Consider the following 17264-nt stretch of genomic DNA (forward strand, 5'->3'; position numbering starts at 1 on the left):
TGAAGCTCCCAGTACTGTCATGTATATGAAGAAACCTAAACCCATGGTACGAGCCCTTGTGCAGAACATCTGTTACTAGAACCCACCTCCAGCATTTCTGCCCCCACACGATACTCCAGTGCAGCTAGAATAGGGAAAACCTACCATGTGTTTCTACTCATTAGATCCTTTCCAAGAGTCTTTCAATTATCTCATTGATCAACTGGCAGAAAAGTTCAGTGATGGAGCATTAAATCTACACTCTAGTAAACCTAGAACCACAAGAGTGGTTTCAAGACACACATAGCCAAAGCAGACCTGATTTTATGTACTCAGGAACAAGTACATGGCACTTAGATCCTCATGATATTAGGATACACTTCCACCTTCCCCATTCAGATGTGCCCTGCATTCACATTGCATCCACACACCATCAGGATAAAATGGTATGAATGTTGCCCCTCACCTATACTTCTCAGGAGACTTTTAATGAGGGTTTTCCATAGCTGATGTGTTCATTTGCTGAGAAGAAAAGATAGAAGCTGATGAATCTTGCCTTAAGAAGCAGAATTATATTTCCAGCGATAGCAGTCTGTGCTTTTGAGACCTGCAGGGCATTGCAGGAAATTCACTTGAGTGCCAAGTCACAACAAAATTTAACATGCCCACATTACACCTGTAGCTGAGAGCATGCCCTGTTTGTTCACAGGGAGCAGATAATAACAAAACACAATGATGTCATTTCATGCATCTCTGAAAAATACTTGTCAGCTGCCCAAAGACTTGCCACTGAGTTAGAGGACTTTAACTCAGTGCTCCACATCTTGGTTATGAGATCTTCTGTAGTAGGAGGAAAATACGGAACCACATATTCCACCAAAACCCAGAAAAATATTGTCTAGTTCCTCTGCTGTCAATGTCAAGGGTAGATTCGCCTGTGAATGTTGGCCTCTGTAGAACAGCAGATACACTGCCTAATCCTCTAATCATTGCTTTATAGTGCTCAGACTTTTGGCAGTTGTATTTCCTAGGTTTGAAAAGATGTTTGTATGCAAAATATTGTCCAGACAGTATGGTACCTGGTTAATCAAAGAAACAAACCTGGAACGTGGACGTTGTATGATAATTCTCTTGCAGACTTATTTGCACCTGCCTTCTCTGAATCAGAAGCATACAAGAAGGACAATAGATCCAGATATCATAACATCCCAGAAATAGTATTTCCTGAAATATTCTGAAAAAACTTTGATTTTCTCTTTAGCGTGCACCTTGAAATATGTATTTCCCCCCACCAATTAGTCCAGCAGGTTACTGGACCTTTTATCAATCTAAATCATAATTAACTAAGAAAGAAAAAGAGTAGCTACAAGCAATGCCAGAGAGTTGCTGAGAACTAAGAACAGGAGATGGTCTCTGTTTTGCTAACATTTACCACATATTTATAGGCCCACTCACTATGTTATGATGGCCTTAAGACCCTTATCAGATGAAATTAAACACCATTTTATTCTCCTCTTCTATGCTTTGCCACTTGTCAGCTCAGAATCAATTTTAAATTCCTTTACAGTAAGCCCTGTACAGCCACCTTTCATCATCACTGTCTTGCAACTTGTGTTGAACAGTTCTTACTGCTGAGGCTGTACTAAATATCTCTAATGGGTCTGACTTCACAAGATTACATCCCTTATGTAATCTGTGTCCAGTTCACTCTCCAGAGGAGAAACATATACATATATACAATGCACCGAATTTGCCTGTGAAGAGTGCACTGAAGTGTGTTCTCCCTGGAGTAATTGTCTTGGCTGCACAAAAGCAGGAATCCTAGCTTATCAGTTGAGCCTTTCATATAGTCTAGTTACAAAAAAAGAGCTGCTCCATGTCACATATCACTTCCCCACCTTTGGCCAAAATAACTGGAAAGGGATCAATGAGAAAGGTAAAACCTGAAAAATCAGACGTATTCCCAGAAGGGCCAGGAGTTATATTTTACTTGTATTAAAAAGCATTGAGAAATAACTGTGAGTCAATACAGACAGTGGAAAAAAATTAAATACAGCTGGACTGCCCCTTGCTCTCAGGAGCAGGCAAGAGCACTGCTAGAGCAGTAAAAAGATGTGCAGCAAAGCTGATGCCTCTCTCAAGCTTGCAATAGGCCACAGTGTAATTGTGAACAGATTACACTGTGTGAGCTACTGCAGTCTGACTAAAAGCAGTCACTTAATTCCGCGTGTATCAGTGTGTTTGGCGCTGCTGAAGTCAGAGCAGGGTGGTAAAGCATTAAGGGAGCAACCATTCCAGCAGCCAGTTTCCTCTGAAGGGAGTGTCACAGTTCCGGAGAGCTGCCCACCTGCAGGTGTCATGCAGCAGCCACAGCAGCAAGTCTGCAGATTGCATCAGAAAATGCATAGCAGGGGAGAGACAGGGTGGATTTCCACCCTTCCACCATCCTAGAGAAACTAGAGGACCCAGCTTGAGCCCGTAAATGTGACTGTGGAACACTGAGAGCAGTGGCACTTGTGTTGCTTTGATGCAGCTGCACTGTTACTAACATCCTGATGCTGCTGCTGCCTGGTTGAGGATAGGCAACTGTAAGGCTTTCATATCAAAGGTAAATAACAGCCTCACTACACTCCACTCAGCTGTAAGGCTGAACCCAGACCAGAGAAGTATTTAAAAGCTACAGATTGTTCCTTACAGAGACTCAAGCTGAGGGCTACAGGTCTGGCACTGTTCACTAGGAATTCTTCTTGCACTTTCCTACCAGCTGAAACAGTATCAGAGCAATGAAGCTCTGCACTGCAGCTCCTGAGAACGTGAGGCTCTCCTGGAGCTTTGCAAGGATGGGCATAGCATTCCTCACATAGCTTGGATACTGACCTCTACATCTAACAAGAGCTGGTCTTCCAGCAGCCCCACCGCCCTCCTATGACTAAAAAAGTGAGCCACTCCAGAGTGACCTATCTGCCTGAAGACAAAGAGCAGACATGAGCATATTCACCCCACAGTGCTGTCTCCATCCCAAAGCCTTCATTCCATGGATGAAGCAGCTGAAGTGTGCTGCCACAATGTCTAGTAGAGATCGCTGGCCTCTTCACACACATGGCCCCTACCTGCGTTAGGAGAAGGCGGCACTGAGATTTGTGGCACATTTATATGGAGAAACATTACAGAAGAGTCACCAAATCCCCAGCAGAGCCTGCAAGGAGGTCCAGATTCATTACATTTCAAAACTCTCATGACACCCACAGACCACGGGAATTGGTTTTCAGGGTTTACAGTCCTGTAGGCAACTCTCTTTAAAAAGGCTTATTAATTTTCTGCTTGTTTTGTGTCTAACCAAATCTGGTACATTTATTCTATAGTACTCCTCTGCGCCCTCCCTCTCTCATCAAGCTAATTTTAAAATGAATTATTTTCAGCATCTGCTCCTCCCCATTTCTGTTTCACTGCTGTAAACAGAATTTTTGTTCGTGACATCAAGAGAAGCAAAATAGGGCTGCCTAAGATAGTTTTCTGGCTGATTACACAGTAGTGCAATAGTCATAAGCAACAGATAAGTAGCTTTGGCACATCACAGTTTCGCTTCTTTGGGCTGTAGAACATAAATATGTTAATACTGCCGGCTTTGCTCTGCTCCTTGCCCTGCAGAGATCCACAGCAGGCTCAACTCTCAGAGGCAAACATGAACACTCACCTTTTTGGCAAAGGCTGAACCCTGCTCTACCTTCCCTCGGGACCACAAGCACACGTTTAGAACCAAGATGACATCCACAGGACACCATTAACACACTGGAGCTCTGCTAAACTATGTGAGGCCTCAGAGATGGTGACTGGCTCAGACATCTGGGCCTTCACTGAAAACACAACTGTGGGCTACTTCAGCTCACAAGGTGGGGCCTGTGTCAAGCAGAGCTAGGCCACACTGAACCAGGCCAAGTCAGACCAGGCCTACAGAGGCAGGAGCTGAGCCCTAGAACTGTTGTGGAGGTCTTTTCCCTTCTTTTATAGGCAAGATAACTAGCAATAGGATGAGAGATAATGGCCTGAAGTTGCTCCAGGGGAGTTCAGGTTGGATATTAGGAAAAATTTCTTCTCTGTGGTCAGGCACAGGAACAGGCTGCCCAGGGAGGTGGAGCTGCTCAGGGGTCTCAAAGCAGACTTTCAGAACAGAACATAACCTGGCCCAGGTTTCTCGGATCATAAGACTAGGCTGTCTTTCTCAGCCATACTCTGGATTAAGATAGTGCCTTCTAGCTGGAATTTACTTTACTCCGCCCTCAAACAAATCACCTCACAGATCCATTTTCTTAAAAAAAAAAAAAAAAAAAAAAAAAAGACTCTCTGGTGCTCCCTTGTGTTCACATCCAGGTGACAAGCGGGAAAGAAGCTGGATAAAGTCAGTCAGGTCAAGAAGAAACTATTGAAAAGGACTTCAGGAAGATGGTACTTAAGGAATAATTTCATTATAATTTCATTTACTAGCAGCATATAACCCATAAATTTTACACATCTCAAATGCACACAGGATTATTGTCCCAGTCCAAGGAGTAAGAATAGATGGAAGGGCGAAGAGAAAAAATGGAGGAGGATGGGAAGACAGAATTAGTGGATGCAGGTCTTGCTTTGGACAATTTTTAGCAGGTTAGAGAACCTATGTTAGAATATTTCATATGGTAACATTGTGTACGCGTATATATAGATATGTATTTCTTTCTTGAGCAAGAGTTTTGGAATTGTCACAAAATATAGTGTTTGTCAATAAGTAATTGTTCTTCTGGAAAATAATTTACAGGTATGTGAATGAGTCATCTACTGAATTGCAGTGGCATATGGACCTCCATTTCCATTCTAGTTCATAAGATTTTCATGCAGTACCGCAATTTTGCTTGTATTCTTATGACTGCAGGCAAATGTTTAAATATTTTACCAATAGAAACCCATTTTCAATGAATTTTTTAAGCCAAGATGTAATGTTTCCATTCCTATTTGCTTTGAAGAGTTTCATACAGTCAAATAATGCCCCAGCTGGGACTCTAACTTTGAAAACAGTGTCTTCTTCAAAGGATATGGATACAGACAAAATCTGTATTGAATGTACGTGTTCAGAGGTGCAGACCATATCTGTATGATAACTGGATCCTGGAAGATGTTCCTGAAAGGAAGGAGTTGGCTGACAGACATTACGCTATTTTCTGTGTGGATTTTGCATCCATTTCTTTTTCTTGATGAATCACTAGAAAAAATCAGTATTGAGTTTCCTCAAAGACTTAATGTATAAATAAGGAACTGGTAGATGGTTTGAGAATGAAAAATATATTTTAGAGAATGGACCAAGTTGCATGCTCTTCAAACTATATGGGACAACCAAGCAGGAGAACGGCTAAGCCAGGCCATGTCCAAACAATGTCTGAAATAAGAGAGATCTAGTCCTCATTAAAGTAATGTGGATGGGAGAAGAAAGACTAAAACACAAATAATTACTAGTTAACACAAGCTTAGCTCATTTCCCAGTCAAGTGAATAAGGAACGGAAAAGTCCTCTGTGAAAAGTGTGTCTGAAGAAACAACTCTCAGAGCGTAAGATGTGTGAGAAGTCTCTTTCCGCTCCACTTGGAAATCCCAAGAAAGAAATATTGTGAACTTTTTTCCATTTGTTTTATTTTCCCTTATTATTCTTCTTGCAACCCATGAGTTGATGATGTACACAGCCTGCTCCATCCTGGGTGTCAGCTGTTAAGTAACTATACACAGATTAATAAGAGGATGAATAAAATTCTTATGACATCTGCTGACAAAGTACAAGCACTTCTTAAAAAATTAGCAAAGCCAGACACTGCAACAAATTGGGCCTCTCTTTCAATGCAGCCATTGAACAATGGGAGTAATCTATATATACCATCCAAACCAGCACTCCTGTCATCTTTGCAGTACCGTAGCTAGATTAATTGAATTTTCACCAAGAGAAAGAACAGTAATACAGGCATAAGAGATAACAAAGTCAATAGCTGAGGAGGTTTCAAACTCACTGCTTTGACCATAAACAATAGTGCAAGGGGAAGATTCAGTCGTGTTTATAACATACTTTCAATAACTTCTCACTTCCCACCATTTCCAGCAATAGCGCTCACAAAAGCAGACTCATCTCTGTCTTCTCAATCAGTCCAAGGGTAGAAGAGTAAGTCTAATGGTCTAATGAGGACCCTCAGGAGCGGGGCAGCCAGAACAGCGCAGTTAAATTCTGCTCTGGCAAAGCAGAGGGTCTCCCAGTTAATCAGCATTGAGAGCTAGCCTGTTTATTATCTCTCAAGTTAAAGCCGTGCTGCAACCTATTCTGCTTTTAGCAAAATGAACTGAATTGTAGTGCTTAATTCAAAGCAAACCAGTAAAAGGATATAAGCAAACTTGCCTTCACCTAGATCTCCTGGGACAACAGCCAGAGTTGACTGTCGCGTCGTTACAGCAAGCGGTGGCTCTCAGGAATTCGGTTTAATTTATTGTATTATCTCTGCAGCAAGTGCATTGCAGCAATCCAAGGAAAAGCAGCTCCTGTAAACCTCAATGCCTCCACTCTAAATGCAGAGTCCAATACTAATATAGCTAGGAAAGAAAATAATCTCTGCAAGTATGTCTCACTCCATACAGTACAGGCTAATGGGTTAATGGTACTAACTCACCCACCTGTACAATCTCTGGCATGCTCTTTACAATTTGGAAATCCCCAGGGGAATGAGGAGTATTAAGCCATGCTCTCCATGCAGAGTGCACAGGGCCTGGCCATTCGTCACTGCCACCCATGCTCTCACTTTGAATTAACCAGCCATTTTTAACCAGTTTCACAAACCAGTGAAGGTTTCAGAGGTATAAACTCTCTCAAAATAGTTTCAACACACGTAATAGCACAATGGAGAGAGCCCCAAATTAGTATCTCCTCCCAGGAAGGGCTCTCTAGTAGACACTGGAAAATTTAGCCCATCCTCTCCCTGGTCTCAGTCATCTGGATGGAAAACAATAGAAATAAGAGAGTCACAGCAACACAAGAAAGCAGCCTTCATTCCTTATGCTGCTCCTGGTACACCTTCTTGAAGTTAAAACGCTTTCTATAAGAGTGATTACAGAGGTACAAGTTCAGCCAGGGATGAGCACACACAAAATGACACATGGGATTCTCACATACCTGGTTTGTGAGTCCAGAAAATAGGTGGGCAGGTATCACTCCACTACTGCTTTCTAGGGCGTTCACAGACGTGAATTTACATGCTGTTTTGTGAAAATGTCATCCTCCAAACTGGGCAGCTGCAGCACAGTCAGGCTGACAACTTGTGCAACAGTTACATTGGAAGTCCGCACAAAACAGAGACAAAAGAGAAGGGTGCTTTGAGCTCAGAATGGTTTTAAATGTACATGTTTAAACCAGACAGCAACATCTCACATCAAAAGCTCTCTATGGCAGTCAGCTGATGTCAGCTCTATCATTGACATCTCAAGTATTTGGGGGCAATAACTTCCATTCTGTGAATCTGTTTTTACTACCAATATCAAAACTGGTTGTTGACACAACAAATATGCAAACTCTTAGTTACTAGCTCATCAGTCAAGGACTTGAGAGACCAAGTTCACCTCCTTACTGCAAAGTGGGCTTCTTTTCAGCAGGTCACACAAGCTACCTTTTCTGGCACCACTACTGTGGTGTCTGAAGTAAAAAGAACAATGAATGAATGAGAAGCTTAAATTAAGTATTGCACCTGTCTCTTTCTGCTGACTGGTAGTTAGTAGTTTTCCAAGATAATTCCTCTGTGTAACAAAATGTTGATGACTTGAGTATGTTAACGATTGAAACTAGCAGGAGTACAGAGAGAGAAATGACTGCGAGAAACGTAAAATTCATTAAGATTAAGATCACACATTATTTGCTAATGTTCCATATATAATGTATGATAATCACCCTTAGTTTTCAACTAATGCTTTTCAAATGCTTTATAAAGGGTTAATTAATATGATTATCTCTGTGATGAAGATGGAGAAAATTATGGCATAGACAGGAGTCCAATGATAGAGCAGGGAACAGAAATGAGATTTTAGCTGGTGTCTTTGCTGTTGGCTTTAACGGTCAGCATACTGTAGCTGTGCCACAGACAACATAAGTGTATTATGAACATGAGCAGTGTGATACAGCTGGCTACACGCAGCTCTGGAAAAGGTCCTAGTGACCCACTGGAGAGGAAGATAACATTTTAATAATCGTTTAACTAAAATAAATTGTTTATGAATTGGTTGCAAATGGAAGCTTAAAGTTTGACTGAAAATAATTGAAAGAAAATCTTTCCAATTTTAGAGCAGAGAGGCAGCTGTAATAAATGCTATCAGCTAACAAAATGTAAAATTTAAAATCGAAATCCAACAAAGATCATTTCTCTTCAATTAAAGTTGGGAGGAATTTGTGACATTTTACTGGCACATAACTTTACTGGTTTAATACCTGTTAGATCACCTGGGAATTCTGCATAAAATAGATTTTAAAAAACGCAGCAGATGATTTCTACAGCCTTCTAGGAGTAGCACAGCATGTACTCACTTGCAGAACGCTGCCTACCCATTGATCATGGATGTACCGTATTAACCACTCCAGAACTCATCGTCCATGAATGACTTTTCAAACCATTTGGGATGTTTCTTCTAGGTGTGACTGAAACAGATATAAATCTCAGGGAACAGAAACAGTTTATTCATGCTGGTTACACATTCTGAAATATCCAGAAAGCCAAACCAATTAAACTCACTAGGCCATGCATAAAATTCCATGCCTTTACTACACATGCAGTAAACAGCAAAACAGAAGCCAGTTCTTCCCTTAGCTGTAGAGTGTTTTACCCAGGTCTGTTTTACTTGGTGCTGTGGAGGACTAAGAGCAAGCAGACCCCCAGCTGCACAAACAGCCCCTAACTGAAGGATGCTGAAGCCTTCAGCTAAGAGAAAATTTTAATCATTACAAATTGATGGAAAGAGCTCACCACAGCAGCGTCTGAGGACTATTTTCACAGCAGGCCCAGAACAAAACATTCATTTCTGTAGCATAAACTGCCAGATTCTGTAGGCCAAGCACTGGCAAAGCCCACTGCAGCCAAAGGCAAATAGGAAGGGGCTCTTTACTGGCTGAACTAAAACCCTTCTGCAAGGGAGAAGACATGCAGAAATGTAACTAGTACCCTTTATTGTTTATTAAATTCAGCTAGCTTCATGGCCTATTTCTGTCACTTATGCAGCGAAATGTAACCTTCCCCTCAATCGGTGTCAAACAAATGGGAAAAATATTAGTTCTGTGTACCACCTTTTTTTTTTTTCCTATCATAGATCTACTGAGCTAAAGGAAATACTGCACAACAAATACACAGCACATTCATCAACATTCCCCTCTCTCTCACATGCTTTTCATCACTGTCATTAAGGAAAAAGGAAACCCCTGCTGAAAAATTTATCCTGGAAGCATTTAGCATTGAAGGAAAAATAACCATGTCAGCTCACAACAGAACGCCCATCCAAAAAGTGGGAAATTCTCATGTTGTACCTTCTCTTCACTATGAAACTACCTGATGTAACAGCTTCCAAAAGCAGCAGGGAATTTGCTGCCTTAAATTGCTCTCCACGTGCTCCCATGGATTATTACTACACATGCTCAGCTGAGCAAAGGTGAAACCTGTCCCAAGGGAAGGTAGCTCTAGCCTTGAAATAGGGCAATTATGCTGCAGAGTGAACAAATAGTTGCCTTTAGCAGAAGATTGAGTGAAGCTTCCCAAGAGCACTACAGTCACTGTGTTGTATCAGGTCTGTCATTTAAAAAAGGGACAATTTTGTTTTTAGGACATGACCTGCTCTGGTGAAGCAGTTTGTGGCCTAGGTATGAATTTGACACATTCTGAACGCTCACCAGGCCAGAAACCTCCCTCCTCAGAGAACAGAGCAGGCTGGGTCTTCATGCAAGAAAGCAGACAGACCCAGTGGTGCTACCCAAGCAGTTACTGCAGCTTAGGATGCAGTCCCTGTAGGATGCTGGAGGCCATACAAAGGCCAGAATCCTGCTAGCAGCAGGCAGGCAGAGGATCCCAGACTCTCTACTTCAAAGCTGTGGTTGCTGGCATTCAAATTCATAAGGGAACCTCCCTGAGAGTTGGGATGTGCAGAACAAGGGAAACCCAGCCAAGTAGCTCTGCTAAAATCAGACGGACATCTGGGGCAAGTATCTACCTCATAAACGGAACAACCTCATTTCACCATGATGTCTTCCAGCAACCATAACAGGATCACCTTTTCACAGAGCAGAAGGGGAGGTAGAGATGAAGAGTTTACTATATCTCAATACATCTATTCTTTCCCTGGGCGAGCTGTCAGAAATCAATCAAGCAGTTGGCAATAGCTCTAATTTAATCTCAGGGCTCCTTCTCAGCTCATGTGACAACAGGACTCCATCCTGCATTCAGCTGGGGACCATGCATTATTCAGGCATGGCAAAAGTGGCTGAGACAGCGTATTCTGAGCAGGGAGAAAAAAACCATTTTGGATATGCTGCCTAAACAAAGTCTTCATTTTCTATGTGTCAAAGCCCAAATAAGGTTATAACAGGGACCCGCTGGTCCACTGCTACCTTGTTCTGATCTATAGGCACCCACATCGCTTTCCAGAGGCGACTGGTTTGGTAGCTTTCTTCCACTTGGGCGGTATTAGAGAATCATGGAACATCCCTTTGTTTAGTGAATGAAAGACATGAAAGTCCTCAGAAACTGCATTTCCACGCATGAGGGGCTGTGCAAGTGAGCACCTATGCGCATGCACAGAAATCGTATGCAACCACAGTGGTGATAGTAAGGGGAAAAGCAAAAAGCCATAAAGTGGGACACAAAGCCAAAGTTGTGAGAGAGAGCTGAAGAAAGAGCAAAAAAAGTGCAAAGTAGAGGCTAAAAGGGGGGCTTACATTCAGCCACTGAGGATGAATACACCTATATTAGGAAGGTTCTCGGCTGCACTGGCATTTTCCTCACCTAACCTAAGTTGTTATAAAGCCTCAGATAGGCTAGAAAAATCAGGAACTTATACTTTGCATAGACCAAACTGAAATAAATATCTTATGAGCCCTACAGGACTCAAGCAATTTTTGTGTTGAATTTGACAAAGGCTTACTAACTTAAAAATTGATCTTTTTCCTTTAAAATATATTTTTTAAAAATCATTGATCATATTTCATTTCTAATGAGCATCACTCTGGTTTTATTCATAAACTAAAACTAGAACAAAGGGGAAAGTAGAGCTGAGTACAATAAATGGAGGCTAACCAGCAGGTCAAGGCTGAGATTTTCAAAGATAACCATGAAGAGATATTTAAATTCTACTGAAATTTGGCATATCAAGCTTGATGCATAAATTGCTTTGTGAGTCCTGTAGACTTAATGGTGCAAAGCCAACCCTATCCAGTCATGCCAAGCTGGCACGTCTGCCCTTGCAGTGCTAAGAGCCATGTAAGGTTCTGCTTTAGTTTGAAGAGAAGCCTACTATTTCAGAGCAGAAACATCCAGGCATCATCTCTCCCCTAACAGAAGCTTCCGATTCAGTAACCTACAGAGCACGGAAACACAGGAAACAAGGAAAAGAGAGTGACCAACATCTGTTACAGCTTCTTTACGTGTTTTGCTAATTCCAATTTAAAACCATATTAATCCTTTAAAACGTCAAGCTGCAGGAAATGCAAATCAAACTGAACAGATTGGAATGTTCCTCTGAAAGCAGGTTCAAAATCTGGCCCATTTCAGCCCAAATTTACAAGGGACAAAGAGAAACACAGAGCGAGTCAACAAAGTAGCAGTATGGGTAAGTCAGTGAGTGGTTCAGACCTCAGCCCTTGTGCTCTGAGCAGCTTCTCCAGCTCACAATTGGCAGAACAAGAAATACTGCACAACAGTTGAATTATCCTTAATATTTTCAGGTCAGACACCAGCCTTGTTCCTGGTGTCAGACACCAGAGACAGTGCAGAGGCACATCTTTCCAGTACCAGGAGCAAAGAAATTAGAACTCTGAAGGTGACAGAGTTACTGGCTGTTAGGGAAGGAGTGATCATTGCACCTTTTTCAAAAAACTAAAAAGTCAAGATAATAGGAGCTTGTCAACAGTTTTCAGGCTGGTTTGGCCCGTGACTCTTTAGATTTTGTTTGATATTTGGACTTCGATGTCAACATTTCAATAAAAAAGATTTTCATATATCATTCATTCTTTCCTTGCAACTGTGGACATTAGAAGAACCTCATCAATTACTGAAGTACGTTTCTGTCACCAGAATGCTTTGCAAAAGTGAGAGGGGGGGATGCTTTGGAGAACCTGTAAGTATCTGAGAAAAAAAAAGAGCCCAGGATGTGTATACCAAAGACTGTCTTAAAAAGTGCCTGTGTTTCACACACACTGTCAAGTCCTTTAAATGTCAGAAGAAATACACAATTTTACTGAAATAAAAACATGCCATGCACCACTAATTGAGTAAATCAATACACAGGGAAAGTCACAAAGGAAATGAAATGTTTTTGACGCATATGAACAGTTGTTTTTGATGTGCATTACTCTGCCCTTTACACTTTAATTAAGGCAGCCTCAGGACCACAGGGTGAAAGATCTTTTCCCCTGCAGCCTCCACACCACTCTGCTTTTAACTCCCTGCTGTCTGACCATTAATAGCAGCCAAAAGCCCATGGACACAAACTGAGTCCCTGCCATCGCCCAAAAAGGATTCAAGCACCAGATGGGTTCCCACTAAGCTCCAGAGGCAGCCTCAGGTATTCCTGGAGTCCAGTTGAAGCTTTTATTTTTTCCTTTAAAAATTTCTTTATTTTCTTAGAGATTGTAAAATGCCTTAGTCTCCAAAAAGGCCTTCCAAAATGATTCTAACATATCTTTTTCAGCCAAATGACTTACAGATGCAACAATTTATGCAGAACCTTTGTCTGGGCTGATGAATACCCATGAAATAGCCTGAGACAACTCACTTTGAAAACATTGTAAGGAGCTCTGTGGAAGCACAGACTTTTGAAGCCACTGAGACATTTCCCTCCCAGAGCAGCTCTTGATACAGCACTTCTCTGTCCTGTTTGTGTCTCTCTGGAGATCAGGCAGTAAAGGGCCATCCCTGTGAAATGCTGTGTTAGCAAGCAGCAGACTGCATGTATGATGCATTATGTGAATGGTGACTGGCTCCTCAGTTCCCAGAAGAGCTGTTTGCAGACATTCATATTCCCTAAGCAAAGCACAGGGTTAGATTAATCTAATATCTTGAAGCTCTCAGCCAGCTTTCCTCATGTGGCCTAATTTTCCTATTTATTTATTTACTTTAACAGAGCCTAGCGGGGACTGACAGGAAAAAAAAAAATCATTTCAGACTTCCAAGAACTTTCATCCTCACCCCTGATCTTTTGCTGATTGCCAGTTCTGAGATCACCAAGCTGAGATCGGAGGGGAAAGTAGTTTTAATGCAAATTAATTATAGCAGAGCTGTGCTCAGAGAAAGGCTTGCCTGACTGAACCTAGAACTACACAGATAAGCAACAAAATATGAGGGCTACTCCAGAAGTAATGCCTTATATCACATTGGCCCATGATGTCAGAAGCAGATGTTAGTAGTATGGCAGTAGAGGCTGAACCTTCCCACAAATATTTCATTACACTTTGTTGCTGTGCGACAGATGTCAGCAGAGGGACAGTCTGACAAAATGGCATTTGATATGGAAGCAAGTATGAAGCAGAAGTGTGTAATTGAATACCTCCATGCGGAAAAAATGGCACCCATTGACATTCATTGATGCTTACTGAACATTTCTGGAGACCAAGCATGAAATCTGCTCCATATATATGTTTCAGAACTGTGCAAAGCTTTTAACCACGAAGAGATTCAGGAAGTGAATCAACAGCAGTTTTCCCAATATAATCAAAGCTGCAAGAAAAGACCAAGCTGCCGTGAGAAGTATGAGGAGTTACTCCAGTTAATCTTTACAATATCTATAAACGTTCATGTCTGCCTGTGTAAATAAGAATTAGTATTCAATATCTCCTTAGATCAGTCTAAAATTTAAGACTTATATCAAATTAAAATTTAGGCATAATTTCAACAATCTAAGTTGAGTGACTTGTATCATATCTTATATAGCTATTGACTGATTAACATATCAATGGAAGAAATTCCAGTTCTTAATACTAACCTTAGAATAACATGAGTGAGCAGAAGTCACTAAGAAGATCCAAATAATCCACCATCTTCCCATCCCCTCAAGAAAACAGTATGAACTGAAAAGTAATCAAAGAAGTACAGAATATACAGCCAGCAAAAGACCTTCCCTAATCTATTTCTATACTCTCAGGAATGACTACTTTGATTTAAGTCCGTACTATTAGATCTTGGTTTGTCTCAAATGTGTTAAAAATCCCACCACCAAATGTTCTAGAAATGTGGTGCTTTTTCTTTTGTTTTGTCTTTATAAAGCTCTTGGAACTGAAAAGTCAGAGCAGAGTCCTTTAGAGAACGGATTCTCCAACATTTCATGTTTCCAGTGATGACTAGTGTCTTGAAATAAGAGCTTTCCTCACACTTAAGAGTCAGAATTTAGCGCATTCAGTTCATTACCTTAGAAGAGTTTCTTTCTCCAGTCTCTTTTTCTTTTTATAGAACAGTTTCAGTGGTTCATAAAGATTCAGAAATTTGACCAATACTGGAAGCTCTGTATGAAGGGTGTAAATTATTCTTACCATGACTAATATCTCTTCTTGTTTCTTCAATGAGCTACATTGAAGAAACTTCCCTTGTATTATCTCTAGCTTCCCCAGATAAACAGGGACATCTGACACTGAATAAATGCTTAACTTATATAATATCCTAAATACAGGACAGTAGCAGACTGCTGATCCTCACTGCAGTGAGGCAGAAAAACGTGGACCTCATCATTTTGTACCTTCCCAGAAAACAATCTTTAATTTGTGAATTTTCCCAGTGTACTACAGATTTATTTCTATTCTTACTCTCCGGGAGGAAAATGTCTTCTTCTATACTGTATACTAGCTTGGAGACAGAATTAATTTAGGTTCTCCTGAAGAAGATCAAATATTCTGTGTCCTAATTGGACACAGTTCAAAGAGTTACAAAAAGGTTGCACGATAAAACCTTCTCCTGTTAACTCCTGTCTGGAGTCAGTAAATCCATTGCTCAGATTTCCCCCTTACTTTTATTTCACTTGATAACGAAAACAAGAAACAGGAGGATTCCGGACTAAAAATTTTAAGAATGAGTCTCTAACCAAACAGGGCTGCAAAACCTCTGTAATTCTCTAGAATTTAGAAGCTGGCAACCTGAGGACAAGGAGCAACTATGAACAATGTCATCATATTTTGCATACTAAAGCATTCCAGATATCCTACTGAGAAGAGAATTAATTTCATTTCTGTTTCTTTTCTACATTTTAAGGCTTACTCCTGACTGAGTACACTGATCAAATCTTAAGCTAAGTTGTGCCAGACCTACAGCAGGTCAGGAATTTTTGCATCAAACCTCATATTTCATCAAGAAGTTGTCAATTCATCAAAATAAGTTTCTCTTTTCTGAAGAGTCACATCTTGACAAGGCAAAAAATTTTGATTTGTGTCCAGAGAAGGATGTGCATGGAACCTGAAACTCTTTATAACCTACCAGTGGAGGAACGTGTGGAAATCAATGCTGAAATCTCTTCTGCATTTGACTCAGGCCTGTCCTCAATCAAAAATTTCATAGGAAAAAAAAAAGAATTCTTGGTGGGGATTTTTTTTTATTTTTAAATGCAAATCAGAGAAACTAAAATGAACGTCATCATGTTTTAGAACAATTGCTTATCAAAACTGTTAGCATTTTCAAAATGTGAAAATTTTTAAGGAATTCAGTACTTTTCAGGTTGCATTTCAATGTCTGGTTTTTCACTGGCTCTAGTTAGTATTTCCATCTGCAGAACGCTGTAGGATTATTTGAGAGAAAAGTACATGAAATCATTTTTATGTACGTACTCATTAAAGAGGCAAATTCTGAAGTCACTGCCAACACACATCAATTCTATTTCTTCTGAAGCATAAATTAATCTAATGTTAAAACACACATTTCCTGTTTATGACCAGGAATCAATTTGTGTGTTCAAACTTCATAAATACGTACATAGTTGACTTGTAGTGTTACATTCAAACTAAATTGTAAGCATCAAGAATAAAATTTTAAAAAGCTGATTTACAGAGAAATGTGTGAACTGATTTGGAAAATAGAATCATCTCTACCCACCCTTGTTAGCTGCCATGATATACAGAATTAGATGAAAGATGCTTCAGTAAAACTCATGCTCGTTTTCTGGTTAACTATGGAGCATCCTTTCCAAACTGTTTTCAGCAGCAAGAGACATCTAAAGGCTGATTAATACACTGCAAGCAAACAAGTAATTCCATTATACAGCCAACTCCCTGAACAAAAAGCAATGAACATGCTATAGATTATTAGGCACAGACTTATACCACTAGATTTGTCGAGGTTTGGAAACACTGAAGACAGTTAATTTTTTACTATTGGCATTCCTTTATTTGCAAATTTCTAGATCATGAAGTTAATTGGAAGCAAATTTGGGTTTGGTTCTTTGTGTCTGTTTGATTCCCGCTTTTGCCAATTCTAGAAACAATGACAAATTTAGAGAGACACTATTTTTAGAGTAACTATGAAAGTAAAAGAGGCTCATGCAGACATTTAAGTTATGACACTTCTGAACTACTGTAAGCATCCATGGAAACACTCCTGTATCATAGAAAATGTGGACCTGAACTCCAGTCCTGCACATATCCCCAGGCTGCCAGCTTGAGCTCCCCAAGCAGAGCAATGGCCTCAGAGCCTGGCAGCATTTCCTATTCCAGCTCCCTCAGATCATTTGCGTGCAAACACAACCCATATAAAGTGACTGGTGTTAAACCAGCACCAGTCTCCAAGCTACAAGAATCTCAGCACAGTTCATAAAGCAACCAATCCCAGGGCAAGCAGTGAAATGCTGTCTCCCAGTACAGATAGTCACCTTAGAATAAACAATTTACATAGCAATGTTACTGCAAGAAGGTGAATAGCATTCCTTCACTCTTCAGGCTTTCACTGCAGGAAAATTATTCATTTGCAGTTTATCAGCTAATTATACATGTGCCTTGGCATTTGAAGACATAGGATTGTACTTTATTTAATGGATAGTAATTACACAGGCCGCCTCTGATCCCCATGCTCT

The sequence above is a fragment of the Numida meleagris genome, chromosome 5 (genome assembly GCF_002078875.1).
Source record: "Numida meleagris isolate 19003 breed g44 Domestic line chromosome 5, NumMel1.0, whole genome shotgun sequence".
In the NCBI taxonomy this organism is placed as follows: domain Eukaryota; kingdom Metazoa; phylum Chordata; class Aves; order Galliformes; family Numididae; genus Numida; species Numida meleagris.